A 17,946-nucleotide genomic window follows, 5' to 3' on the forward strand; every position below is an offset into this window, starting at 1 on the left:
TTTTAAAAAAATAAAATAAAATAAAAAGAATTGAGTACGTAGTAGCAATTTTTTTGATTGAAATCTGTTTTTAAGTCCTGTCATAGGATAAAGTCAATTTTTAATAAAAAGAAAACAGGGGTAAAATAAGGAGAAAAGAAAAAATTGGATACCACAATTCCATATCCCATCATATATTGGTATAGATAATATTTTTTTAGTAATTATTCATTAATAAATGTTGAATTAACGATTCTGTTTATTATATTTCAATGTGTTTATTTCAATTAGACTCAATAAATTACCAAAATTCAAACTTATTATCTTGAACTTCTTCCTTGATCATATGGTTAGAATCGTTTAACAGAAGATCTTCAGACCATAAAATTTTTAAAGTAAAAGAAAAATACAATAAAACATATTAGAAAACATAAAAAAATAAAATAATTTTTAAAATAGAATATATATATATAAGAAAAATAATAAATTAAAACTTACTTCGCCTATGACATAGAAAAATAAAGAGAACGAAATAATCATGAAAGTTGAAATAACTAAAAATATATAACACAGTTCTTATCTTTAAGACATTTAAATGTAATTAATAAAAAATAATATTATCCAATATAAAATAGATTAAAAATAAGAAAGAGATTAACAAAATCAATTAACAAAGTTCTTATCTTAAATTGCCAGATTATTTAAAAAATCAATTAACAAAGTTCGTATCTTACTATATTTATTATATTTATTGTGTTATATGTCAATCTAATAATTAATAAAAAATAATATTTTTTAATATAAAATATATTAAAAATAAAGAAAAAAATTAACAAAATATACGTAGAGATTTTTCATTCTACCATTGGTAAGTATAAATTTTTTTACATCTTTTATATGCCAATCATATGACAATGAATAATATTAAATTAATTAATCTTTTTACAATAATTTAAAAAATTAGTAAAGGTCAATTTTAGTACTCTTTATAAATAAATGTCAAATTCAATACTCTACATAATTAATAGTTTAGATAGTTTAGGAAATTATAAACATAGACTTTAATAATACGTATCAATTAATAAACATAGACTTTGATAACACGTATCAAACAATGCAAAAAAAAAATATTGATAAATTTTAATAAATATAGAATATATTTATAGATAAATTTTAGTACTATAGAATATATTTGAGTAGTAGTGCTCGATCTATAATTATACAAAAAAAATACAAACTTTAGATGTAAAAATAGAATAAGATAAAGAGTACTTGTTCTTTGAAATTTTTTTAAAAAATTAAAAATTAGTACTCAAAAATAAAATAAACGGTAAATATAAAATACCAATCACTTGTATTATCATGACGTCTATTATTATTTTTCAAAAAAGTACCTGTATTTGGCAATGGAATTGGCATAAAAATTGTATCAACTTCCTTGTCAAATCCTCTCACGATGATTTGCAGGTATCCCTTTCTTAGTAAATGCATGTCAGAACCAAAAGATAGCAAGATGCAGAAAAAATGATCGACGATAGTGAGGAATATTTATAAGTGGAGCAGTTATTTAATTTCCTCACGATTGCAGCAGTTATTTAATGGGTTAATGACTTTTTTTTAATTATAAACAAAAATATATTATTACTATTTTGTCCATAAATTTAATTTGTAAAATGAATTATTTGAGGGCAAATGGTGTCTATAAAAATTGGACACCAAACTCTGGTATTGGTTTTATATATTGGTATAGATGAAATTCATGAAATAAGAAAGGAAAATAAAGAAAGATATGATAAATAATAATCAAAGGGATCAATAAAAATAAAAATAGTTCTTGTATTAATAAATTCTAAAAATAGTTCAAGAGTAACTCTGAATAAAATAAGGATATGAAAGAGTAAGTGACAAGTAAGGAAACAAAGTAGAGTGATGAAGTCTTGACGGAGGTAATAACTCTTCTCAATATCCCAATCCAAAAAGCAATAAAATCAAAATCCTAAGAACTACGAACGTGTAGAGAGAAAAACCTAGAGGAGGAGTAAAATCAGATCTAAAACTCAAAATTATGCGGAATGAATGTTGTCTTTTTTTTTTTGTCTCTACATGTTCCCTGGCTCTAATATGCTTTTCTGGGCTGAAAACTGGGTAAAACAGGGCCCAAAATCACCTCCAGCGAATTCTGCAGACTCTGCAGATCATGCACGTCACACGATCGTGTCATCTAAGCGTTCGCGTCATCCAGCGTCTTGCCTTGCCACGCGTGCGCGTCGTCTACGCCTTCGCGTCACTTGTGCAGTTTTCAATCCATGCGCTCGCATCAGGCACGTGAGCGCGTCACTGCAATTTCCTCTATTTCGCGTGGTCACGTGAGTCATGCATCCGCGTCACTTCTCGCTGGTCATATCCTCAATTTCTTGTGTTCCTTCCATTTTTTGGAAGCCTCCTTTCCAATCTCCAAGTCATTCATGCCCTATAAAGCCTGAAACACTTAACACACAGATCACGGCATCGAATGGAATAAAGGAGAATTAAAATACATAATTAAAAATCTCTAGGAGGCGAGTTTTAAACCATGGAGTAATTTTGGGAAGGAATTGTAAATACATGTTAATTTAATGAATAAGTGGGTAAAGATTTGATAAAACCATGCAATTAAACACAATATAAATCATAAAATAATGGTTTATTAACCTCTCCACACTTAGATATTAGCATGTCCTCATGCTTAGTTGAAGGAGATAAAATAAATGAGTAGGAACATGTAAAACTCATGCAATGCAACCTATACATATGAATGCAACTATATGATTCTTTGTCCACTTGGTTAAAAGTAAATAAGCTCTTCAAGACAATCACAAATCAAATTCCACTAATTCAGTTCTTATATAGTAACAACAGATAAAAATGCAAGAAGGTAGCTCATGAGAGCAGGAAACATAGAATTTAAGCATTGAACCCTCACTGATGATGTATGTACGCTCTAATCTCTATAGTGTATAGGGTAATCACTCTATCCTTCTCTAATCATGCTTTCTAATTTTTGTTCTTCACCTAACCAATCAACAATAATTAATATACCAATGCAAACATCATGAGGTCTTTTCAAGGTTGTAATGGGGCCAAGGTAAGGGTAATGATATATATATGGCTGAGTAAGCTTATAAATTGAATCTTTTAATTAACCCAAGCTTTCACCTAACACACACATATATATTCTATGTAACTTAAATTTCACACCTAGCTACCCAAAATTTTTCCTTTCACATTCCCTTATTATCTTTTGTTCTCACAATTTTCCATACCCAATTAACACACAATTCTATCTCAAGGTAACCAAAGATTCAATTGGGATATATAATTATTTTTCCACTTAAGGCTAGTGATGTGGTAAAATACAGAACAAATGGGATTTAAAGGCTCAAAGTGGCTAACAAAGGTAATTGAAAGGGTAGGCTTAATTTGGATAAGTGAGATAAACAAATAATGGCCTCAATCATACGCAAGCATATAAATATATTAAACATTGGACATATAGGATGAAACAAAATACAGATTACAATCATAGAGAAGTAAACACACAAGAATAAAATATTTATGGTTAAATAATGCAACCATGTATTTAGGCTCAAAGTCTCACAGGTTGTGTGTTCTTTAGCTCAAAAATCATGTTCCAAATACAACCTCAAGCAAATTTAACATAAAAGTTTTGATTAAAATAAGTGAAATTTTGATCTAAAAATAGGGTCTTAGAAGAAACTTATTATCTTTTCAATCAAGTAGAACATGCATGCAACTAACCTATTACTTATGCAATTTATCCTATTCTACAAAATAAAAACTAACTAAATAACCTATTTTATTGGTGTTAGGAAAGAGAAATTACCTCCGGAAGTCAGGTACTGACCGACCTCCCCACACTTAAGGCTTTGCACTGTCCTCGGTGCCATCTGTCAGGAACAAGGGTGGACTGGTAGCAGTATCTCCTTAGTCGGGATCGTCATGGCTACCTGTGCTGGTAAACGAAGTGGAGTCCGTGGTGTCTGAGTCTTTGTATTTTCCTTTAAGTAGCTCCTTGAGGTATGTGAATCGGCGCTTGTTACGGAGCTCTCTCAGCTTTGCTTTGTGTTCTTGTCGATCCAACCTCTCAAGTATCTGATGGAGCAGTTGGTTTGTTGTAGGTGCTTATGGTGTTGAAGGAGGAATGTCTTCAGCCGGTTCAGTGGGTTGGCTTGTAGTTACGGCTGGAGATCTGATATATTTCCCGTTAGGGACGTATTGATCATCCCGTGGAAGCATGGCTTTGGTGTCCCCAGCTCTGTAGGAGGCTCCGGCTGCTGAGACAAGATCTGAGACCAAGGCGGGAAAAGGTAAGTTGTCCGCAATTTGTACGTGTCCCATGGCATTCCGGATGTGTCTTGGTAGGTTCAGAGGCTGGTCCGTAAGGATGCGCCATAGTAAAACAGCCATGTCTGCAGTGAAGGAGGACTCGTGGGTGCTCGGAAAGACGTAATTGGACATAATCTGTGTCCATACGCGAGCCTCCAAGGTAAGTGCAGAAGACGATATTCCCTTAGGACAGGAACGATGGTATCCGTAGATCCATCTGCTGCCAGGTAATGCGATAACTCTGAGAACAGCGTCCCAGTCAAATTGGTACGTCTGGCACTTGAGTGAGGCTTCTTGAAATGCGTCCAGTCCTTTTGGAGTGTGGGGAAGATCTAGAGCTTTCTGAATGACCTCTTCTGTAATGGGGACTTGTTTCTGACGGACGTAGACAAACTGCAGGGTTGGCAGGTGGAAATTAGAGTAGAACTCGACTACCCAGGAAAGATTAACCTGCCGTGGCTGTCTCTGAAGGAAACCCCATTGTCTTCTTTCAATTTGCGGCTCAACAAATTCAGCAATACGATTCGGGAGGATAAGAAGGTATTCGTTCGTTGTTGTAACTCCTTTCTGTCAGGATGGGGAACATCTGCTCACAGTAGCGATTGGTAAATCGTGCAGTGTCCTTTGTTGGGAAGGCTTTCTCTTTGACATCAACCTTAATAATCCTCTTAATTCTTTTTGTTGAGGGCTTGACTGCAGTTGAAGATGGCTCTGCCACTAAAGTTCGTTTAATTCCTCTTCTTGCTGTTGATTTGGGAGTAGCTTTCTCCTTGCCTTTCTTGGTGGCCATCCTAAAAGAAAGAAAAGGGAAAGTATGTTAAAATGTCAAGGTTTGACATTAAAGATGAATGATGTTAACACAAGGTCATGACTACATGTGAGAAATCAACTATGGAAATATAGCAAGTGCATATGATGACAATTAAATGCAAGGTGTTTATTGGCATGTAGGCAAAGGCATGAGTAGCATAGATCAAGCATTCAATGTCCAAGTTAGATTACCAAGCCTTTCAAACTGATAATTTATTTGTAACGACAATTATATTTAAATAACAAAATAAAAGAAGGGTTTTTGTGAAAAGCAAGCATTTAGAGTAGTAGAATAAAAGATATCGAAAAACAGTGCACAATGCCATACGGGCGTTTTCACAAACACATAGCATGCATGGTGAATAAGTTATTGAATGTATTAAATTGAACATGCAAGGAACCCTTAAAAATTAATATATAATTGCCAAACAATTTTGCAACAATCCACAAGCAAATCATAAGGAATAATAATGACCCTACTAATTTTCTAACAGCAATTAAAAGAAAAGGAAAGAAAAAGAAAACATGGATAATTCAAGTAAAAAGAAAAAGAAAAGAAGAAGAAAACATAAATTAAGAAGAAGAATAGAAAAGTAAGGAGGGAAGTAGAAAAGAAAAACTTTGATAATGGTGGTAAGAGAGAGAAAGTAAAAAGTGAGAAAGAGGGAAGAAGGGAGAAAGGGGAAGAAAGAAAGAAGGGGGGAAAAGAAAAAGTAGGGATTGGGGAAGAGAAAGATAAGATATGTTGGCAGATTAGGATAAGCTGTGTGGCGCAAGCGACGCGGACGCGTGGGGTACGCGTTCGCGCGGATGGCGCTTATATGAATCAACGCGGACGCGTGACTCATTTGTGCTACTAGCGCGAGGGCAGCCTCGCGCTCGCACAACTCTCTGTTCAAAACTCATTATTGCCAAATTCCAGGGTGACGCGGTCCCGTGGTTGACGCGATCGCGTGGGTGGCCAATATTGAGATATGACACGGACGCGTGGGGTACGCGTTCGCGTGGTATGGGCTGTACGATTAGCGCTAGTCCAGCACAACTCCAGCACAACTTTCGGCCATGCACCCCTTTTTTTTACATCGAATTTCAGGTCACGCGTCCGCGTGGGTGACGCGGACGCATGGGAGGCATTATTCCCACATGACGCGGAGGCGTCAGCGATGCGGTCGCGTGGGGCGATTTGTGCCAAAGGCACGCCTCCAGCCACTCTCCTGCGTGACTTTCTGTTCGATTTATTTTTCTTTCTTACTCACCTGCGACGCAGACGCGTCGGCGACGCCGTCGCGTCGCGAGCCCCTTTGTTTTTTTAAATATGAAAATGTGCAGATGAAGATGCAAACTGAATGCACGAATAATGGGAAGAGTTATTGAAAAAGAAAATTAAGAAGAGAGAAAGGAACGATCATACCATGGTGGGTTGTCTCCCACCTAGCACTTTGCTTTAACGTCCTTAAGTTGGACGCTCCACTAGCTCAGTCTTCTGCTGTGGGTGGATCCTCCAAGAGGAAGATCTCTAGCTCCTTGGGTTTCGTCGCCTTCTCACCATGATACAGCTTTAAGCGATGTCCATTAACTTTGATGAATTCAGGGCTTGAAGGATAACTCAGATGGAAGACTCCATATCGCTCAGCCTTTTCTACTCTATATGGACCTTCCCATCTTGATCTCAACTTGCCTGGCATGAGCCTCAGTCTAGAGTTACAAAGGAAGACAAAGTCCCCAGGTTGGAACTCTCTCGTCTTGATGTGCTTATCATGAACATCCTTCATCTTTTCTTTGTACAGCCTTGAGTTCTCATAATCTTCTAGGCGAAGGCTTTCTAATTCTTGCAGTTACAACTTCCTTTCAGCTCTGGCTTTCTCAAATCCCATATTGCACTCTTTTACTGCCCAAAAGGCTTTATGCTCTACCTCAACTGTGAGGTGACAGGATTTTCCATAAACTAAGCAGAAGGGACTCATCCCAATGGGTGTCTTGTATGCTGTTCTGTATGCCCAGAGTGCATCTTGTAGCCTGGTGCTCCAGTCTCTTCTATGAGGTTTGACTATCTTTTGCAATATACTCTTTATCTCTCTGATAGACACCTCAGCTTGCCTATTAGTCTGGGGATGATAGGCTATTGCCACTTTATGAACTATCCTATGCTTCTTCAGTAATCCTGTTAGTTTCCTGTTACAGAAATGGGTGCCTTGATCACTCACGATTGCTCGTGATGATCCAAAGCGACAAATAATGTGGTTTCTAACAAAAGAAACAACAGTGTTAGCATCATCAGTGTGGGTAGGAATTGCTTCCACCCATTTAGAAACGTAATCTACAGCTAACAATATATAAAAATGACCATTAGAATTTGGAAATGGACCCATGAAGTCAATGCCCCAAACATAAAAAATTTCACAGAAAAGCATAGTCTGTTGAGGCATCTCATCCCTCTTAGATATATTACCAAACCTTTGGCATGGGGAACAAGATTTACAAAATTCAGCAGCATCTTTAAAAAGAGTAGGCCACCAGAATCCACAGTCTAAAATTTTCCTAGCTATTCTTTGAAGGCCAAAATGTCCTCCACTCTCAGATGAGTGGCAGGCCTCTAAAATGGACTGGAATTCTAATTGAGGCACACACCGTCTAATTACCTAGTCAGCGCCACATCTCCATAAATATGGGTCATCTCATATATAATATTTGGACTCGCTTTTCAGCTTGTCTCTTTGATGCTTAGTAAAGTTTGGAGGAAAAATGCGGCTAACTAGATAATTAGCTACAGGCGCATACCAATGGACTACTTCAGATACTGCTTGTAAGTTATCAAATGGGAAATTATCATTTATAAGAGTGGCAGTATCCTTAATGTGCTCAAGGCGACTCAAGTGATCCGCCACTAGATTCTGGTTACCACTCCTATCCTTAATTTCAAAATCAAATTCTTGTAGTAGCAGTATCCAACGTATAAGCCTTGGTTTGGACTCCTTTTTAGCTAACAAATACTTTAGAGATGCGTGGTCTGAGTACACTACTACTTTACTACCAAGTAAATAGGCTCGGAATTTATCCAGAGCAAAAACAATAGCAAGAAGCTCTTTCTCAGTAGTAGTGTAATTAGACTGAGCTGTGTCTAAAGTCTTAGACACTTAAGCAATTACAAAAGGGTCCTTACCTTCACGCTGAGCTAGCGCTGCTCCTACTGCATGGTTGGAAGCATCGCACATGATTTCAAATGGCTGGCTCCAGTCTGGTCCTCTCACAATTGGAGCTTAAGTCAGGGCAGTTTTTAGCTTATCAAACGCTTGTTTGCAATCCTCACTGAACTCGAACTCAATATCTTTCTGTAGTAGTCTGGATAAGGGTAGTGCTACCTTACTAAAGTCCTTAATGAATCTCCGGTAAAAACCTGCATGGCCAAGGAACGAACGGACTTCCCTCACAGAGGAGGGGTAAGGTAAACTAGAAATAACATCCATATTTGCTGGATCTACAGAAATGCCAGTATTAGACACAACATGTCCTAGTACAATCCTTTGTTTTACCATAAAGTGATATTTTTCAAAATTCAATACAAGGTTTGTACTGACACATCTATTTAATACTCTAGATAAACTATCTAAGCAAAGACTAAAGGAATCACCATAAACGCTAAAATCATCCATAAAAACCTCCATACATTTCTCAATAAGGTCAGAGAAAAGACTCATCATGCACCTTTACAAAGTAGCTGGTGCATTGCACAAGCGAAAGGGCATTCTCTTATAAGCATAAGTCCCAAAAGGACATGTAAAAATAGTCTTTTCCTGATCTTCAGGAGCTATATGAATATGGAAATAACCTATGTAACCATCTAAAAAGCAATAATGTGATTTACCTAACAGGCAATCCAACATTTGATCAATGAATGGAAGGGGGTAGTGATCCTTACGAGTGGCCTGGTTGAGGCACCTGTAATCAATGCAGACCCTCCAGGCATTCTGTACTCTGGTTGCTATGAGCTCTCCATGCTCATTATTCACTGTAGTGACTCCAGACTTCTTGGGTACCACTTGTACTGGGCTTACTCGTACGCGGAATCCAAGTAATACCTTACGTGAGTAAGGGTCGAATCCCACGGAGATTGTTGGTATGAAGCAAGCTATGGTCACCTTGCAAATCTCAGTTAGGCAGATATAAAGTGATAATGGTGTTTTCGAATAATAGTTAATAGAATAGGGATAGAAATACTTATGTAAATCATTGGTGAGAATTTCAGATAAGCGAATGGAGGTGCTTTTCGTTCCTCTGAACCTCTGCTTTCCTGCTATCTTCATCCAGTCAGTCTTACTCCTTTCCATGGCTGGCTTTATGTGATACATCACCATTGTCAACGGCTACTTTCGGTCATCTCTCAGGAAAATGATCCAATGCCCTGTCACGGCACGGCTAATCGTCTGGAGGCATCACCTTTGTCAATGGCTTCATCTTCTCCTCTCAGTGAAAATGATCAACGCACCCTGTCACGGCACGGCTATTCATCTGTCGGTTCTCGATCATGCTGGAATAGGATTTACTATCCTTTGAACGCCCTGCAATCGCGAGTTTGGAGCTTGTCACAGTCATTCATTCATCGAATCCTACTTAGAATACCACAGACAAGGTTTAGACTTTCCGGATTCTCTTGAATTCCGCCATCATTCTAGCTTACGCCACGAAGATTCTGATTAAGAGATCTAAGAGATACTCATTCAGTCGAAGGTAGAACGGAAGTGGTTGTCAGGCACGCGTTCATAGGGAATGATGATGATTGTCACGTTCATCACATTTAGGTTGAAGAGCGAATGAATATCTTAGAAGCGAAATAAGATGAATTGAATAGAAAACAGTAGTACTTTGCATTAATCTTTGAGGAACAGCAGAGCTCCACACCTTAATCTATGGAGTGCAGAAACTCTGCCGTTGAAAATACATAAGTGAAAGGTCCAGGCATGGCCGAGATGGCCAGCCCCCTAAAACGTGATCAATAGTCTCCTAAGATGAACAATGGATTAAAACTGAGACCAAAGATGGTCAAAAAGACTTGTAAAAGGTCCTATTTATAATAAACTAGCTACTAGGGTTTACATGAGTAAGTAATTGATGCATAAATCCACTTCCGGGGCCCACTTGGTATGTGTTTGCACTGAGCTTGAGTGTTGCACGTGTAGAGGTCTTTCTTGGAGTTGAACGCCAGCTTTTGTGCCAGTTTGGGCGTTCAACTCTGGTTTTGGCTCCTTTTCTGGCGCTGGACGCCAGATTTGGGTAGAAAGCTGGCGTTGAGCGCCAGTTTACGTCGTCTATTCTTGGCCAAAGTATGGACTATTATACATTTCTGGAAAGCCCTGGATGTCTACTTTCCAACGCAATTGGAAGCGCGCCATTTCGAGTTCTGTATCTCCAGAAAATCCACTTTGAGTGCAGGGAGGTCAGAATCCAACAGCATCAGCAGTCCTTCTTCAACCTCTGAATCTGATTTTTGCTCAAGTCCCTCAATTTCAGCCAGAAAATACCTGAAATCACAGAAAAACACACAAACTCATAGTAAAGTTCAGAAATGTGAATTTAACATAAAAACTAATGAAAACATCCCTAAAAGTAACTAGATCCTACTAAAAACATACTAAAAACAATGTCAAAAAGCGTATAAATTATCCGCTCATCATAACACCAAACTTAAATTGTTGCTTGTCCCCAAGCAACTGAAAATCAAATAGGATAAAAAGAAGAGAATATACTATAAATTCCAAACTATCAATGAAACATAGCTTCAATCAAATGAGTGGGACTTATAGCTTTTTGCCTCTTGAATAGTTTTGGCATCTCACTCTACCATTGAAGTTTAGAATGATTGGCATCTATAGGAACTTCAGATTTCGAATAGTGTTATTGACTCTCCTAGTTCAGTATGATGATTCTTGAACACAGCTTCTTTATGAGTCTTGGCCGTGGCCCTAAGCACTTTGTTTTCCAGTATTACCACCGGATACATAAATGCCACAGACACATAATTGGGTGAACCTTTTCAGATTGTGACTTAGCTTTGCTACAGTCCCCAATTAGAGGTGTCCAGGGTTCTTAAGCACACTCTTTTTTTGCTTTGGACCTTGACTTTAACCGCTCAGTCTCAAGTTTTCACTTGACACCTACACGCCACAAGCACATGGTTAGGGACAGCTTGGTTTAGCCGCTTAGACCAGGATTTTATTCCTTTAGGCCCTCCTATCCACTGATGCTCAAAGCCTTGGGATCCTTTTTATTTGCCCTTGCCTTTTGGTTTTAAGGGTTATTGGCTTTTTCTTGCTTGCTTTTTCTTTTTTTTTTATATTTTTTTTTCGCCTATTTATTTATTTATTTATTTATTTCTACAAGCTTTATTCTTTGCTGCTTTTTCTTGCTTCAAGAATCATTTTTATGATTTTTCAGATTATCAAATAACATGTTTCCTAGTCATCATTCTTTCAAGAGCCAACATATTTAACATTCTTAAACAACAGCTTGAAAAGACATATGCACTGTTCAAGCATACATTTAGAAAACAAGAAGCATTGTCACCACATCAATATAATTAACTAAGTTCAAGGATAAATTCGAAACTCATGTACTTCTTGTTCTTTTGATTTAAAACATTTTTCATTTAAGAGAGGTGATGGATTCATAGGACATTCATAACTTTAAGACAGAGTTACCAACTACTAATGATCATGTAATGAAGACACAAACATAGATAAGCACATAACATAGAAAACGAAAAACAGAAGAAATAAGAACAAGGAATGAATCCACCTTAGTGATGGTGGCGTTTCCTTCTTGAGGAACCAATGATGTCCTTGAGCTCTTCTATGTCTCTTCGTTGTCTTTGTTGCTCCTCCCTCATTGCTTTTTGATCTTCTCTTATTTCATGAAGCATGATGGAGTGCTCTTGATGTTCCACCCTTAGTTGTCCCATATTGGAACTTAATTCTCCTAGGGAGGTGTTGATTTGCTCCCAATAGTTTTGTGGAGGAAAGTGCATTTGAGGCATCTCCGGGATCTCATGGTGATGAGCTTCATACGCCTCTTGAGCTCCATGAGTGGGCTCTCTTGCTTGCTCCATCTTTTTCTTAGTGATGGGCTTGTCCTCTTTGATGAGGATATCTCCCTCTATGTCAATCCCAGCCGAATTGCATAGGTGGCAAATGAGGTGAGGAAAGGCTAACCTTGCCATGGTGGAGGACTTGTCAGCCACCTTGTAGAGTTCTTGAGGTATAATCTCATGAACTTCCACCTCTTCTCCAATCATGATGCTATGGATCATGATGGCCCGGTCTATAGTAACTTCAGACCGGTTGCTAGTGGGAATGATTGAGCATTGAATGAACTCCAACCATCCTCTAGCTACAGGCTTGAGGTCCAATCTTCTTAGTTGAACCGGCTTGCCTTTGGAGTCAATCTTCCATTGAGCTCCTTCTACACATATGTCCATAAGGACTTGGTCCAACCTTTGATTAAAGTTGACCCTTCTAGTGTAGGGGCGTTCATCTCCTTGCATCATGGGCAAGTTAAACGCCAACCTCACATTCTCCGGACTAAAATCTAAGTATTTCCCCCGAACCATTGTAACATAGTTCTTTGGATCCGGGTTCTTACTTTGATCATGGTTCTTGGTGATCCATGCATTGGCATAGAACTCTTGAACCATTAGGATGCCGACTTGTTGGATGGGATTTGTTAGAACTTCCCAACCTCTTCTTTGAATTTCATGTCGGATCTCCGGATACTCATTTCTTTTGAGTTTGAAAGGGACCTCGGGGATCACCTTCTTCTTGGCCACAACATCATAGAAGTGGTCTTGATGGGCTTTGGAGATGAACCTTTCCATCTCCCATGACTCGGATGTGGAAGCTTTTGTCTTCCCTTTCCCCTTTCTAGAGGATTCTCCGGTCTTAGGTGCCATCAATGGTAATAGAAGAATGAATAGATGAAGAAGAAGAAGAAATGGAGGAGAGGGAGGTGGGAAGTGTTTCGGCCAAGAAGGGTGTAGAGGGGTGTGTTGTGTGAATTTGATGAAGAATGGAGGGCTTTATATAGGGAAGGGAGGGGGGAAAGGTTTTGGCCATATGGGTGGGTTTGGGTGGGAAATTGGTTTTGAATTTTTTTGAAGGTAGGTGGAGTTTATGAGGTAGGTTTATGGGGAAGAGTGGATGGATGTGGGTGGTGAAGAGGTGATGGGGAAGAGAGTTTGAGGTGATTGGTGAAGGGTTTTTTTGGGGAAGAGTGTTTATGGGGTTGTGTGAAAGAAAGTGGTGAGAAAAAGTGAGTGGGGGTAGGTGGGGATCCTGTGGGGTCCATAGATCCTGAGTGGATCCTGTGGGGTCCACAGATCCTGAGGTGTTCAAGGATTTACATCCCTGCACCCATTAGGCATGTAAAAATGCATTTGCACCCAACTCTGGGCGTTCAGCGCTAGGTTGGTGGCCATTTTGGGCGTTCAACGCCCATTTGTGTGCCCTTTCTGGCATTGAACGCCAGAACCATGCCTGTTCTGGTGTTTCAGCGCCCAGAAGCTGCCCATTTTGGGCGTTCAGCGCCAGAACCATGCTCTGTTCTGGCGCTGAACGCCAGACAGATGCTCCTCCAGGGTGTGATTTTTCTTCTGCTGTTTTTGATTCCGTTTTCAATTTTTATATTTATTTTGTGACTCCACATGATCATGAACCTACAAAGACATATAACTAAGAAAAATATAGTTAGATAAATAAAAATTGGGTTGCCTCCCAACAAGCGCTTCTTTATTGTCAATAGCTTGACAGTGCGCCCTCATGGAGCCTCACAGATATGCAGAGCATTGTTGAAACTCTCCAACACCAAACTTAGAGTTTGGATATGGGAGTTCAACACCAAACTTAGAGTTTGGTTGTGGCCTCCCAACACCAAACTTAGAGTTTGACTGTGGGGGCTCTGGTTGACTCTGCTTTGAGAGAAGCTTTTTCTGCTTCCTCTCCATGGTTGCAGAGGGAGATCCTTGAGTTTTAAACACAAGGAAGTCCTCATTCCATTGAAGGACTAGTTCACCTCTGTCAACATTAATCACAGCTCTTGCTGTGGCCAGGAAAGGTCTTCCTAGGATGATGGATTCATCCTCTTCCTTTCCAGTATCCAGGACTATGAAATCAGCAGGGATGTAAAGGCCTTCAACCTTTACTAATACGTCCTCTACTTGTCCATATGCCTATTTTCTTGAATTATCTGCCATCTCTAATGAGATTCTAGTAGCTTGCACCCCATAGATTCCCAGTTTCTCTATTACAGAGAGGGGCATGAGGTTTATTCCTGAACCAAGGTCACACAGAGCCTTAAAGATCATGGTGCCTATGGTACAAGGTATTATGAACTTTCCAGGATCCTGTCTCTTCTGAGGCAATGTCAGTTGATCCAGATCACTTAGTTCATTGATGAACAAGGGAGGTTCAACTTCCCAAGTATCAATGCCAAATAATTTGGCATTCAGCTTCATGATTGCACCAAGAAACTTGGCAGTTTGCTCTTCAGTAACATCCTCATTCTCTTCAGAAGAGGAATACTCATCAGAGCTCATGAAGGGTATAAGGAGGTTCAATGGAATCTCTATGGTCTCTAGATGAGCCTCAGAGTCCTTTTGTTCCTCAGAGGGAAGCTCCTTATTGATCACTAGACGTCCCAGGAGGTCTTCCTCCTTGAGATTCACGTCCTCCACTCCCCTTGTAGGTTCGGCCATGGTGCTTATGTCAATGGCCTTGCACTCTCCTTTTGGGTTCTCTTCTGTATTGCTTGGGAGAGTACTGGGAGGGATTTCAGTGATCCTTTTACTCAGCTGGCCCACTTGTGCTTCCAAATTTCTAATGGAAAACCTTGTTTCATTCATGAAACTCACAGTGGCCTTGGACAGATCAGAGACTAAGTTTGCCAGATTAGAAGTATTTTGTTCAGAGTTCTCTGTCTGTTGCTGAGTGGATGATGGAAAAGGTTTATTATTGTTAAACCTGTTTCTTCCAACATTATTAAAGCCTTGTTGAGGCTTTTGATCCTTCCATGAGAAATTTGGATAATTTCTCCATGATGAGTTATAGGTGTTTCCATAAGGTTCACCTAAGTAATTTACCTCTGCTATTGCAGGGTTTTCAGGATCATAAGCTTCTTCTTCAGAAGATGCCTCTTGAGTACTTGCAGCTTGCATTCCATGCAGACTCTGAGAGATCATATTGACTTGCTGAGTCAATATTTTATTCTGAGCCAATATGGCATTCAGAGTATCAACTTCAAGAACTCCCTTCTTCATAGGCGTCCCATTGCTCACAGGATTCCTTTCAGAAGTGTACATGAACTGGTTATTAGCAACCATGTCAATGAGTTCTTGAGCTTCTGCAGGCATTTTCTTTAGGTGTATGGATCCACCTGCAGAAGTATCCAATGACATCTTTGATAGCTCAGATAAACCATCATAGAATATATCTAGGATGGTCCATTCTGAAAGCATGTCAGAAGGACACTTTTTGGTCAACTGTTTGTATCTTTCCAAAGCTTCATAGAGGGATTCACCTTCTTTCTGTCTGAAGGTTTGAACATCCACTCTAAGCTTGCTCAGCTTTTGAGGAGGAAAGAACTTGGCTAAGAAAGCCTTGACCAGCTTATCCCAAGAGTTCAGGCTATCCTTGGGTTGAGAATCCAACCACACTCTAGCTCTGTCTCTTACAGCAAAAGGGAAAAGCATGAGCCTGTAGACTTCAGGATCTACTCCATTCGTCTTAACAGTATCACAGATCTGCAAGAATTCAGTTAAGAACTGAAAAGGATCTTCAGATGGAAATCCATGAAACTTGCAGTTCTGCTGCATCAGAGAAACTAATTGAGGTTTCAGCTCAAAGTTGTTTGCTCCAATGGCAGGAATGGAGATGCTTTTTCCATGTAAATTGGAATTGGGTGCAGTAAAGTCACCAAGCATTCTCCTTGCATTATTATTATTTTCGGCTGCCATATCCTCTTCCTATTCGAAAATTTCTGAAAGGTTATCTCTGGATTGTTGTAATTTAGCTTCTCTTAATTTTCTCTTCAGAGTCCTTTCAGGTTCTGGATCTGCTTCCACAAGAATGTTCTTATCCTTGCTCCTGCTCATATGACAAAGAAGAGGGCACAGAAAAATAATAATAATAATAGAGATCCTTTATACCACAGTATAGGGATCCCTGTGTGAGTAGAAGAAGAGCGGGAGACAAAGAATGTAATATAATGGAAGTAGCACAACTGTGAGGAGGGTTGAGATGTGAGATGAGATGTTAGTAGATGAATAAATAAATAGAATAAGATGAGAGAGAAGGAATTTTCGAAAATAATTTTTGAAAAAGAGTTAGTGATTTTTGAAAATAGTTTTTGAAAAATGTTAGTAATTTTCGAAAATTAAGATTTAAAAATTAAAATAATTAATAAATTAAAAAGAAATTTTTGAAAAAGGGGGGAGATATTTTCGAAAATGAGAGAGAGAGAGTTAGTTAGGTAGTTTTGAAAAAGATAAGAAACAAACAAAAAGTTAGTTAGTTAGTTGAAACAAATTTTGAAAAGATAAGAAGTTAGGAAGTTAGAGAAGATATTTTGAAATCAAATTTTTGAAAAAGATAAGATGAGAAGATATTTTTTGAAAAGATATGATAGGAATTAGTTTTTGGAAAAGATTTGATTTTTAAAATCACAATTAATGACTTGATTCATAAGAAATCACAAGATATGATTCTAGAACTCAAAATTTGAATCTTTCTTAACAAGCAAGTAACAAACTTCAAATTTTTGAATCAAAACATTAATTGATTATGTTATTTTCGAAAATTTGATATAAAAATAAGAAAAATATTTTTGAAAAATATTTTTGGAATTTTCGAAAATAACTAAAAATTTTGAAAAAGATTTGATTTTTGAAAAAGATTTTGAAAAAGATAAGATTTTCAAATTGAAAATTTGATTTGACTCATAAGAAACAACTTGATTTTAAAAATTTTTGAAAGAGTCAACTCAAGTTTTCGAATTTGATGAGAGAGAAAAAGGGAAAGATATTTTTTTTATTTTTGAATTTTTAATGAAGAGAGAGAAAAACAAGAAAAATGATGCAATGCATGAGAATTTTAGATCAAAACATGTGATGCATGCAAGAATGCTATGAATGTCAAGATGAACACCAAGAACACTTTGAATGTCATGATGAACATCAAGAACATATTTTTGAAAAATTTTTAATGCTAAGAAAACATGCAAGACACCAAACTTAGAATTCTTTAATGCTTAGACACTAAGAATTCAAGAATGCATATGATAAACATGAAAAGACACAAAACAAAAAATCTTCAAGATTAAACAAGAAGACTTACCAAGAACAACTTGAAGATCATGAAGAACACTATGAATGCATGAATTTTTGAAAAAAATGCAAGATGCACATGCAATTGACACCAAACTTATAACATGACTCAAGACTCAAACAAGAAACAGAAAAGTTGTTTTTGATTTTTATGATTTTCTAATTTTTTTTTTTGATTTTTTTCGAAAATTATATGAAAAAGAAAAAAATAAGGATTCCAAAATTTTTAACATGAATTCCAGGAATCTTGCATTCTTAGTCTAAAGCTTCAGTCCAGGAATTAGACATGGCTCACTAGCCAGCCAAGCTTTCAATGAAAGCTCCAGTCCAAAACACTAGACATGGCCAATGGCCAGCCAAGCTTCAGCATGTAATTCAGACATGACATGCCTGACATACCCTACAGT

Source organism: Arachis ipaensis, chromosome B1, assembly GCF_059453495.1.
Source record: "Arachis ipaensis isolate K30076 ecotype BB chromosome B1, ASM5945349v1, whole genome shotgun sequence".
Classification (NCBI taxonomy): Eukaryota; Viridiplantae; Streptophyta; class Magnoliopsida; order Fabales; family Fabaceae; genus Arachis; species Arachis ipaensis.